The 12,993-nt window shown below is 35.1% G+C and overlaps 1 protein-coding gene across 1 annotated transcript in view; it reads left to right on the forward strand.

The window, feature by feature from the left end:
- Window positions 1-1,486: 1,486 nt before the first annotated feature.
- LOC150082378 (uncharacterized) overlaps window positions 1,487-12,993 on the forward strand; it is a 189,583-nt gene continuing 178,076 nt past the window's right edge. The window contains exon 1 of the mRNA XM_090380530.1: window positions 1,487-1,698. The gene's annotated coding sequence lies outside the window, so the exon portion shown is untranslated. The remainder of the gene's footprint in view (window positions 1,699-12,993) is intronic.

Below are 12,993 nucleotides of genomic sequence, written 5' to 3' on the forward strand. Positions count from 1 at the left end.
TACTTGGTACTGATCATTAAGGACTCTCCAATCTTAACGTCGTCTGCAAATTTTGATATCATGCCCTTTATCCCTTCGATGGTGTCGTTTATGAAAATCAAAAATAACAGTGGTCCAAGAACCGATTCTTGGGGAGACTCCACTTCTAACGTTACACCAATATGAAGAATAACCATTAATCACACCCATTTGTCCTGCAGCCACCCTGCAATCCATCTTAGATTCTTTCCAGCATGTTCCAGCTTGTACAGTAACATCTCATGAAGGACTGAGTCAAATGCTTTGCTAAAGTCAAAATAAACTATGTAGAAATTGTTCCCTACATCTAGCTCACGGTTAATTGGTCAAAACAGAACCATATTGTGTATCCTTCAAAATGTCATTTTTTCTAAATGTCCCTGGATTGCGCTCTTAATCATTGCCTCTAAGACCTACCCTTCGACTGAAGTCAGACTTCACTATTACAACGACCTATATGTATTGGCGATACCTTGACACGCGTCGCCCAAATCTCGGGTTTTTCATTCACAAACAGCAGATAGACCTAAGAATACTCTCAATTACAGAGATAATATACCGGCGCCTCACAGCCTTTGTTACTTTGGTCTTAACCCATACATACAAGCTTTTATGTGTTAAGTGCACTGAAAAAGTGGTCTGTGATGACCGTCCTCACCTATGCAAGGTCGAGCTTTTGATTTCTACTTGGGTGGCTCTTGTTGTGGGACCAGTTCTGGGATCCAAAGAATTTATCCACCTCAGATTTTTTTTCTCATTATTTTTTAGGCAAGAGCGTTTAAAATCCCCAGTTAAAACTGTTGGAAGTGTCTGCTTTAGATTCAATGTAATGCAGGTTTGTAAAAGTGTGTCAAAAACAACCTCAAAGTTAGGTGTTTGGGTGTTATTAAAAATGAAATGGACTGCAGTCTAATCTCAGCAAAAGAAAAAAAAAAACTTGTTTAGATTGGATCGTAATGAAACCGGAAAATGAGAGATAGCAACAAGTGACAGCTTTATAAATTAGTTATCCAATAGGTCAATTATCAGCCATTCGATCCTTTAAAAGATAAGAAATTTAACGAAAAGCAGCCTTAAAACGATTCTTATTCATAATAAACACCGCTTACAGTAACTCCAATAACGCATTAATCTCAGATATCTGATATAACTCTAATGCGCTGAATTTCTTATTTACCACCGATGCCAGCCATCTTGATTAACGTACCTATTTAAAACACGAGTAGCGTGCCACTCTTCAAAGATACCATTTATGAATTCCCGAATCATAGCGTGTTCTTGGTAGCACGTAAGTATGGAGTAATACGTCTGATCAAATTTGTGACAGATCTTTAGTTCACGCACTTTCCTTCTTTCCCTAATAGAGGGCGCTGCCTACCGAGCCGCCTCTTTCTGCACCACGCAATGGTTAAAGGATGGATACACATTGTGCGCTTGGTAGGCAAACTATACGCGCCTGCAAGTGAGCACCAACATCAGTTGCCGGGGATCGTCCTTACAGATCGATAGAGATCTTCTCTGCTTGTTACCTGTGGCATCCTTTAGATCGCTCCCCGTGTTCTGAGTATCGCTTGCCTGCGGCTGAGGGCCGGGTTTTCGGACGTGCTGGGTGAAGAAATACGAGCGATCATATGCAGAGGATTGGGGTACGTCTTTGAACGCTAACGACAAGCGCAGCAGGTAAGCCCTTACCTTTTCCTTTCAACGATAGTCCACTCCCGTAGAGAACTGTCGGATGGAAGCGACAGCAGTTTCGCTCGTAACCGATCGCTTGCGAAACGGCAAACGTACACATAGCAATGGAGAGTTCCTCCGTAAAATTGAGAGAATGAATGTCGCTGTACACCAGATGGCTGCTGTTTTGCGTTTCTTTCTCTCCTTGTCTAAGTGCACTTGGACACTTTTCAGGTTATCTCTGCATTCATTCGTGTGGAGTCCAAAAAATATGCTTTAAAAGCGCAGAAATCCATTTTTATTAAGTGACTTCCTGTTAGAAATAGTGGATAAAACCGTTACGGTTGTTTTAAAAGGACAAAGTATATAATGGTGGTCATTTTAGTTTTAATGGAGACTCATTTAGGTGTTCAACAGCGACATCTGCATTTGTTTTATAAAAAATAATCCTATTTTTTATTAAAATAAAATATATATTTAAATGCGCGATTTTTCAGTTATAAACTTTAAAATGGTGTCTGTGATAAATTATCATTATTTAGGTAAAAATAGAAAAAGTTTTTTAAAAATTCTTGAAAATTAGATTTATTATTTTAAATTACAGAAGACTTTTTTTAAAAAAAATATGAATTTTTATGTTATTCCTAAAGTCTGAACCCCTCTAAATTGCACTTTTTTTTGTCAGCGCCATCTGCACTTTTCTATGGGTGTAAATCGTTAAAATACAGAATATTCATGTCTAATGTGTTATTTTATTTCTTTATTTTAATTATTTTTCTATTACTTTTAAACTGTTGGTATGGTTCAGGTAAAACTATAAAAATGAAGAAGAATACCTTTAACTTGTTTTTAAACTTTAGAGCATTTTATTAAAAGAATTCCTTTTATTTTTAATAAGATGATGTTAAAGATAATATTCGATCTTAGTGACATCTGCATTCTTTTCGTTTTTCTAAATATTTACTTAAATTCTATTCCACTGTTATGTACTCCGACGTCACAATCCATAATTGTTTGCTAGTAGAACTTATTACAATACTAACCAAGGAATTAAATCTGTTAGGTTATTTAATACAAAATATCTTGCTTTATGAATGGCAGTATAATGCAGTTGGTGCACATTTATTAATTAAATTACGACAATCATGCCTGTGTGAGTCTAACTTTACTGTGTTCAGTTTATATTCTTCCTTATTTCCAAATTGAAAGGTTAATTTTTATATGCTGTATTGTATCTCTCGATAATTACCAAAATTGTACGTGAGGCAATATGTATAACTATACGGGAGTGATGTTATTAATTATTAAATGCATAAGTTCTGGGAATGCACGAGAGATTTGATTATGATTGCTGCTGGACATTATTGTCCACATTCGTGGTACAGCCTTGTAATATAGATAAATTATAATGTTCTACCATGATATGAATATAGATAGTTTCGAGGATTATACGTGGAGATGTGATGTTCGGAATTCTCTAGTAACTTTTTTATTATGGATTTTGAGTTGTATTAATGAGAAATAGATTTTATATGCATTTCACTTGAATGGAGTCCTCTGTGAAGTCTAGTAATTTTGCTTCTTGGTTCGAATCTAGTCTCCAACAGGATTCTTAAAAAGTCCTCTTCAGTACGGACTCTTTGTTTATTATTTGCTTTCGTGAGCAAGGTTAAACAGCATCGGCAAAAAAAATCATTTAATCTAATCATATCCTCTAATATTTTTTCTAATCCTTAAATCATCCTCTTCCACAAGACCAGATGGTCTTGTGGAAGAGGATTGAGCGTTGGAAAAACACTCAATTACTCTCTTGCTAAGAGCAAATTTTTGCATATCTATCCTGCAATTTATTAAATGTTTTTGTTATTTTTTTTATTAAATATCGGTTAAAGATTGATTAAGAGTGGGTGATAGAAGCTGTAATAATTAGTATGCCAATTTAAAATACATATAACGAATTCTATTTGGAAAAATCGGATACTTTGTAATTACCCCTCCAACAAGGGATAAATCTCACATTAGGCCTAGTAATATCGAATTGTGTTTGTATTTCAGTGACGCATTTTATGCAGTTAAAATAAGCCGGTATGTTGTGCTAAAGTTTTTGAATCTCTAAATGTCATGGACCAAAACAAAAGAATGAATAAAATTGTTACTAAAAGATCCTTGCTGATTACGAGAGACCTCGATGGAAGATAGTGGTGTGTATACAGAATAAAAATCTTCTCTAGGCAAATTTCAATTTACGAACACTGAATGAGAAATATTCCAAGTAACAGCCCATTTCAGGCTTTACTATCTCTGCAGTTATTTTTCGTATAAAATTTGTATGGGTTAACTTAACAGTTGCGCAGATCTTCAGATTGTTCGTAAACAGCATATTCATGTTTATTTTCCTTAAAGGTTGCATCCGTGTCTAGCTGAGAAGCACGGCGGTGTAGTTCTATTTACAAGCCGCAGGTATTATTGTAATGACTTCTAACATTTTGGTATATCTTTCTTTGTGGAACTTTAAAAGGATGTCTGTACATCCCGCTCTCCATTTATTTTCTCTGTGCACACGTGTGTGGTGTCCAGTCCTCTAAATATTGATCTAAGATTTTATTCTTTCATCTGTTTTTCCCTATTCTTGCTCTTTCGTGTATTTCCAACTTTTTATTCGCTTTTCGCTCTCTCTGTATACATTACTGGTTCCTCACGTTCCCTGTTTATATTATGTTTATGAAATGTATACCTTTTAAAACATCTTTTCTATGTTTGTTTTCTTTCTAGAAGCATTGTAGATAAAGAAATGCTTTCAGATATATTGTATTTGCGTAGAGTTGTATAAAGAGATACTGTAACCACGAAATAAATTCCAGATTTTTTATCAGTTTGTTTTGAATTTGCTTTTATTCTTTTATTATTTAATTTCAACAGTTTCGCTAATAAATTTAAAACTTTAAGATACATAACAAAATCTTTATTGACAATAAGATGGAAAATTATTAAAACTGTGACCTTGCATCATTCAATTCTTAGCTTAGAAAGCTGAGGATGAATTGGAAACTGATGTCAAGGTTTTCGTTTCCCCTGTCTCCGATAGACGAAATCAATTAATTACAAGCCTCTCTTCCTTTCTTTCGTTCTGCGTATGCGCCTACAGGAAATGAGGAACAGCAGAGCAACACTGGCACCAAACCAGTTAATTAAGCTAAAGGAGGTTTAGAGATTTACTGCTATCTTTCAAAATAATGCTGTTACTTATAAGGCGCTCGTGTCCGAGAAGAGTTTAATTACACGTTTCTAACACAAAGGTGTATACAATACGTATTGTTCTAAGAAATTAGATTTGGCCCGATAAGAGAAAATGCATCTTACAAAATGGTTTCAAATAGTTGAGAATTACATTTAGAACGGAAATTACATATTTATTTTTAATTTTCTTGACATACTGAATGATGGCGTAACAGGAAGTAGCATTTAAATTTGAAAGAGTCCGAAATTTAGTAAGATAATCAATACTTAAATGAATTTTATTTCACAAATGATTTATTAAATCTTTATACGTAATTAAGCATAGTTATATAATTTCAGTTTTTAGTTTCAGCGTAATTATATAATTTTAGTTTTTAGTTTCAGCGTAGTTCTATAATTTCGAATAGGAATTACATTTAGAACGGAAATTACATATTTATTTTTAATTATCTTGACATACCGCTTGATGGCGTAACAGGAAGTAGCATTTAAATTTGAGAGTCCGAAATTTAGTAAGATAATCAATACTTAAATGAATTTTATTTCACAAATTATTTATTAAATCTTTATACGTACTTAAGCATAGTTATATAATATCAGTTTACTGTTTAGGTATAGCTATATAATTTCAAATAGTTAATAATTACATTTAGAACGGATATGAGGTATTTATTTTTAATTTTCTTGTTGGAGGAAATAGCAGCGTAACAGGAAATAGCATGAAAATTTGAAAAAGATAAAATTTAGTAAGATGATTAATACTTAAATAAATTTTATTTTAGAAATTATTTATAAACATTTATACGTACTTAAATATAGTCATGTAATTTCAGTTTTCCTTAAAATTTATTTTATAAATCTTTAGTTTTAAAGCAGCTTATTAAAGTACACCTTTAAAAAGTACTTTCAATGAAAGAGGACGTCACAGGAAATGACGTAGGTGAAAACCAAATCAAAATGGACGTTGTTTAATGAATCGTGTTTTTAAAATTACTCTTTAAAAAAAAGCCCAATTATATTTATTTATTTTAAATGTCACCTAATATTCTTTTCTAAAGCCATTAGTTTTTTAGATACATTATTTGAGTGCAAATTAAATAGTTTAATGAGACATTATAATATGATATTACTAATGACAAATAACTTAAAGAAACAATTAATAAATTGTGGTAATTCAATAAAAATTTACTAGTCAGTAAGGGGGGATGAAATACTTGAAGTCCCGTAAATTAAACCCTCAAGCAGCGAAAAGTATTTGAGAAGCGAATAGCCGCGTTAGATGTATAATTATGTATAATTATAGGTATCTCCTCTAATCGTTTACGACCATGATTAATGAGTGTGTAATTATAGGTCTTGGAATTAAAGGAAATGAAAGATTTCTTCATTTATTAAGAGAAATAGCGGAAAACAGATGTAATTACCGTTTAATATATTATAGAATATTAATTACTCGCTTTTTGTAGCAGTCTGTTACTGGCAATCTGCAGTCTGAGGGAACATTTTGTGCAACCACGAACTTTAATGGAATTAAAAGGATATCATTTGTCATAGGAAAAGAAGTATTCAACGTCTAAAAAAATTATATGAAGCTCGAAGAGTACGTGAGTGTCATCTTTTATTCAATAGGAAATGAATGGTAAAAGGCACAAGTCAAATAGGAATTTATCGCTTCTCTTTATAACAAGCTGCCTTGATATTGCTCTACGTTTAACAACTGAGTGTTAAAAATCTTATTATTTCTCTCTCTCTCTCTCGCTATATTTACTCCTATTTGTGAATTGCATGAGTTGTGTTCCTCTCAAAGATTGCTTCTTTTAGTTCGCATCATTATGTCTAATCCATGCAGCGCTACTGCAAATTAGGAATTTTTGTCCCTATCAACCACTGATGCAACCTTGACCATCTGCCCTTATCTTACTCCACTAATCTTGTGGTGTCATAATTAGACCGTCATCTATAATCATTAACAACTGTAATGACTGTACGATGTGCCAGCTGTATACTTCCTGATGAGATTGAATAAACGAATGATACATATCGTTGGAATTCATGGCCTCGACTTTGAAATTAGAAGCAGAAACAACAGAGCGATATATTTAGGAAATCTACTGAGCTTTTAGTTTTCAACTTCTTGAAAGGCATTTGAAAAGAGATATTACTTCAAATCTCAATTTGTAGGATGTCTTAATTTTAATTTTACTGGATGACTTTGATCTCATAAAAGTGTTTTCATTGTGGAAGCGGATTCCAGCTTGTTAATTTTTTATGAAACCCCCAAACCAGGAAAGGTATTAGAACCTATAGTATTAGAACCGTGCATGGGCTGAAGGTTGAGAAGATGAAAAAAGATACTTGTCGACATTAGACTTGAATTTCTGTAGATTGTAATTTTCAGGAAATACGTAAGAATGAGGGTTGTTCCAGAAAACGGAAGTAGAATGAATAAATGAGGAAGAAGGAAAGTTGATTCTGTGAGTTTTGGGCAACAAAAGGATTCTGGCTGGTTCGGATTGGTTTGGAAGAGAGAAGGGAAATTATAGAAACTCATTTAGAAGAAATAACGTCTATGAGAGAGAGTGCAGAGGCTTCGTAATAGACGGGGCATTAATTAATGAACTGCCCTCCTTTGAATGGGGTCTAGAAGCCTTATAGAGGTTATGTGGGCACCAACCCAGATATGGAAGCAATATTTCATGGTTCAGCAGATTTGAGATTTTCTTACAAACAACTGTTTGGAAGAAAAGTGACGCCAAGAGTGAAAAAGAAAATAAAGAGAGAATAAAAGTCACGGTAATCCCCAATAGAGACATGTGATCGTGTTTATAAATCTGAGTGTTGTCGAAGATAAGCATAGCAGCAGTAGACTCCTCTTGTGAGATATATGACAGTACTGAAATAAAGAATTACCTGGAGATCAGCATTTAAGGAGTTGGTGGTGGATATTAGAAATTGAAGCGGTTACTCAGGGCAAAGTTTCTCAAAGTGGAAGATGTAATGCAATGCGCTATCATCGGTAAAACTATAGATAGGATTTCTGGTCAATGGAAGAAAGTCATTAATTTACAAGAGGAAAAGAGTGGGAGAGAAAAAAGGAACTTTGGAGAAGTTAGAAGACAGAGAGCTGTCTACCGTCATCCGCCGTGAGCAGTCAGAGCAGTCCGAGTTACAAAAACAGTTGGCAATCCAGAGAGTTTCACCAAACTTTTCCATTGAACTTGTCCATAAAGGGGTAGCATTAGTCAATATATCATCGGCGGTGGATCGACACTAACGGACTCCATACTGGCGATCATTAATCAGTTGGAAGATAGTTTAGGAGTTGGCGGTTAATGAAATTCTCTTTTACTTTAGAAAGAGTAGAAGTAAGTTCATTGGGGTAATAATTGGATGAAAGGAATATGTCACCCTTTTTAGAAACTGGATGAATATGAGCAAATTTCCAAGAATGAAAAACACCCAGTGGAATAAGAAAATTAATTAAAAAGGCAACACAAAACAGGAGTAAGCTGAGAGTACATATCTCAGAAAATACCATCAGGACCTGGAGCTTTCTTGGAACCAAATTGCTGAAATTTCTTCTGACATCCTTTTGACGGAAGGCCGCTGGAGACACTGAATGGAGAGTGTTGAGAATGGCAGGAAATGTTTTATCAAGATAGGCAATACAAGAATTAGAAGAAAGGTAGGATGTTGGTAAGTCGTCTTTATCTTTAGCTGAAGAGGTAACAAAACCATGAGGTTTTAACAGAAGTGGGAATATACATGGGGAAAAGTTGCGTCCAATAGCTTTAGCAAGTCTTCGACAAGTATTTTTTGACTTCAGCTATTTTTATGAACTTTATCGGGATTGCAATGAAAGGAAAGAACTCAGACAACGAGTTATCAATACTAACGAACTTAAAATCTTGTAGGTTTTAAGGTTCGCTTCAAAGATCTTGAAGTATACAGATTCCTTATTCCATTTGTGGCAGTAACTAACTCTATGATGATCACTTGATTATATATATATTTCCATTTAAATTCTTTTGAATTTTAATGAAAAATAGAACAGTACAATATTATTTGGGTTTATGTTGCGCATTTTTACAGTTAACATTAGACTTCTACCATCTTATAAAATTTAAATAACCATTTTCAAAAGTTTTGTTAGATGCAACGATTTTTTTGTCCACTACTGTATAATTCGGAGAAAAAGGCTTGGCATGTAGATATTCAAGCTCGCCGAAATTAAAATGAGAAACTTCTTTTTCGAAAAAGTTAAAAGCGTGCAACTCGTGTTACAGACGGGAAGTGCAGTCTACATAACTATGTCCGGTGGGCTGCCTCAATTCCGTGTTACTTCGATTCCATTACGAAGGAAATGGGCATAAGAGCTACTCATTTAAATTTTTTCGATATTTCCAAGGACTAGTTACTTGTTAAAGCATAGTTGTGTTCGTGAAGAATCCGAAATATGTTCGCAAGTCAAATTTCGATCGATTGGAATAAGGATAAAGATGGTCGCTTATATTAAAACCTCTCATATTCCTTAGATATTTTCGTCAGGATGGTGCAAGAAAAGCAGCTAATACAGTATCAGTCGAAAAAAGAATATATAAAGAAAGTTTGTCCTTCACTTGCTTGTCCTATCTAAGATTTTTCAAATCATTCTATAAATAAATTCAAACTGTCTGCCTCCAAATAGTAGACGGAAGTTTATTCCAATCAGTTACTTTCTGGCTGAAGGAAAATGTCCACAACCATCCTTTTTCAATTTAATGTATGTCTTATTTGTGTGTTGTCTATGAAAGAGGAAATATGCCATCAGAATTTAGTTTACTGTACCCTTTTAAAGCTTTTTGAACACTTTAGTTAGGATTCTTAGCTTAAAATATTTCTTTGTGAGAACACCATTTTGTCTATCCCTCAACTAATCTTGTTGCTCTTCTCTGCACTCTTTCCAACAAGTCGACGTCCTTCCTAAGGTGAGGTTTACAAACATACATATAGTATTCAAGGTGTGGTTTGACCTTTTTCATGAATTAGAATAATTACCTCTTAACCCTGATGAAACATTCTTGTATATCATTGAAGTGTCTGCAAAGGGAGCTCATGGGTTCCTGTCTGCTCAAGTAAAGCATGATTGATTAGAGCAGACAGGAACCCATTTACGGGACCGCATTTATAGCCTACCCACCTAGTTTATCTGCACTCACTGGCCAAAAAATCAGCGACCTTTATTCAATAGCTGTAAGGCTTTTGCCAGAATTAGAACCGTACACGTCGTGGCATGCATTCCATTGACATCTGAGGGAGCCAAGTTCCAGAATTAACCATTCTTTAGGAATGTTTCTCAAATCATTCAGATGCAATTTTGCACGATGGACAGTTGCTTTGTTGTCTTCATAGAATCCATTACAGTCCAGGTAAAAATGAAGCATGGCAGAGTGAATTTGGTCCTATATGACGGAAAGATATTCAGTGGAGTAACATGACTTTTTTAAAGTTCAGGGGAGACAGTCCGTAATAATAGGACGTACCCCATACTATGATGCCATCTCCAACCACTTCAGTGGTGGACACTAGACTGTCTGGATACATGACTTCATGAGGTCACACGACCCTTTCACCTTACTATTGCTGCAATTGAAGTTGGCAGTACCACTCTACTCTAATCGAATCTTTTGGTTTCGTATAGAATGACTACCAAATTGCAGGTTCTTCATCTTCTTCCCGAGTAGTTTTGTTTGAACTGCACAGTGGACTTTCTCTTCTGACGCACAATTCGCTTTTGAGTACCAACCTTCTGCCACATTTCTTCCTTTTAGAGCTGCATTCTTCTTCAATCTTCACACTCAGTGCGTACTTCTGAGACAGTTGCTTTCGACACACCAGTGTTTTCCTTTTGTTTACTCAATTGTGTTTCTATTAAACGTGCTCCAACGCCTGAAAATCGGAATTATCACCTGTCTTCTCAATGATCAGATCGACTAAGAAGCCTCAGGAAACAGTACAGTATTTATCTGACACCAAAAGGAACTTGTGATCTTATCGTATGATAACTTTCATTTGCATACTGTATGTTTAATTATCTGTTGATGCCAATTGCAGAAGGTTTCTAATTTATTGGCCAGCGAGTGTAAATCTTGCTGCAGATCCTGATAAATGTATGAATAGTCATCCTCCCGAACTTTTTATCATCAATAAACTTAGCCGTTAATCGTAATATGCCTTCTACATTATCATTAATGAATATTTAATAAGGAGCCCAACAGATAATTTCTGGTAGCGTCGGATTAGTCCAGTCATTTACATTTAAGTTTAAAATTTGGAAAAACTGGGAAGTTTATATCCCGGTAAGAAACTTAGGGTGGCCGGGACAAAATTTAAAATTGAAGTAGATGGTTAAGCAATCTCATAGGTAGTTTATTTATTTTTTGGCTGGTGCAGCCTTTGCTTCTTTTGCTTGCTTAACCCCCGAAGTAACTCGACCACGCAGGAGTTTCTACATACTATGGTCGTCTTGTGTCTCCTGGTAATCTATACGCGTCCCATGTATCTTTTTTTTCTCCCATTTTTCCCCCGAAATTTTTCATCCCACTGCATATTTTAACATTTCTCTCGATAATTTGGGACCATCAGACAACAAATATTTTGTCGTCTATAAAGATAAGAGAACGTTGATCGAAATATTACATTGCACCTGAAAGGGTTTCGCACGTTGGATATTCTTTTGTTTTCATAAAGCGTGGAGATGCGAGAAGGAAAATTGAGGTTAACGGATAGTAAGCAGGTGCATGCAGTATTGTAAACGGGTGTGTCGCATGTCAGAACCCACTGAACATTGCCAACGTTATAAAAGTACAATTTGACGTGTGTGACAGCCAGGAAATCCAATGACACCCAAGGATTTTCCGCTTTTGTTGTTTACAAGCTATGTTTAGAACTTTTTTCCTCTCCCTTGGCATTTTTTCCGTAAGTTTTACTTCTTAAATATCTAAGAAAACAAATATTTAGTCTGTTCTAGGGTATTTCTGTTGTGCTGCGATCCGAATGGATAAGATTAATGGCTTCACTGACTCCACTCTCAATATCTCGACAATGTTCCACAGTGTTGGAATGACTTTAGTCATGCTCCACTACCACTAGGCGACTCTGCTGTCTTCTAGTTTTTTTTTCACTCTTTTTTTTTTAGGCTTCCAAGATACTGCTCACTTGATCGAAATGGCTTCTTTCTTTCCCTTGCATATTTTCCTATTCAAAATCTAATTCCACCACTAAAAAATTGTTCTCTATAATAAATACAAGATACGTTGTTTATATGATAAATGCTAGTTTGCAGCCTTCCTTTTTTATCCTGTAGAACATAGGATAAAAACCCTGCCTAATTTATGCTACTTTAACCTGTTATAACAGCCATATAAGTCGATAACTATAGCCACTTGGCAAAAAATTAGAAACGTTTTGCACTGGCATCAATTGATGATTAAATGTACAGTATGCAAATTGCAAATGCTAGTTGCTGCCATATGGTATGCTCTCAAGTCCCTTGGTATCATATAAATACTGTACGCTTTCCTGGGATTTATTAGTCAACCAATCATGGGGAAAATGGGTGAAGTTGGAATAGCTGATTATCGAATCTTTCATTTTTTTTTCAAAATGAATTTTTCATTTCAAAGAGAAAACAACACTGCTGTTTATCGATATCAGCTCAACACACTACGCCATCTCTTATACAAGTTTTACTACACACACTGGCCAAATAAAAGACGAACCTTTATTCAGTATCGAATCGGGCCACCTTTGTTTCGAATAAGGTGTCTTAGTGCGTTTTGGTCAAATTATAACCATTCCTACAGCAAAATATCACATAGCTGCGACAAAATTGAAGAGGACTTCGTTGCCGACTGTCTCTCTCCATTATATCCCACGCCTTCTCAATAGGATTGAGGTCAGGTGAATGTGAGAGTCAAGGAAGGTGGTAGAAATCCGTCTCATGTTCTCCAAACCATTCTTAAACGATTCTGGCACGATGCGCCGTTGCATTTTCATCCATAAGGTGGCCATCACCTTCGAGAT

Source organism: Mastigoproctus giganteus, chromosome 8 (genome assembly GCF_048544385.1).
Source record: "Mastigoproctus giganteus isolate SK-2022 chromosome 8, ASM4854438v1, whole genome shotgun sequence".
Taxonomy (NCBI): Eukaryota; Metazoa; Arthropoda; class Arachnida; order Uropygi; family Thelyphonidae; genus Mastigoproctus; species Mastigoproctus giganteus.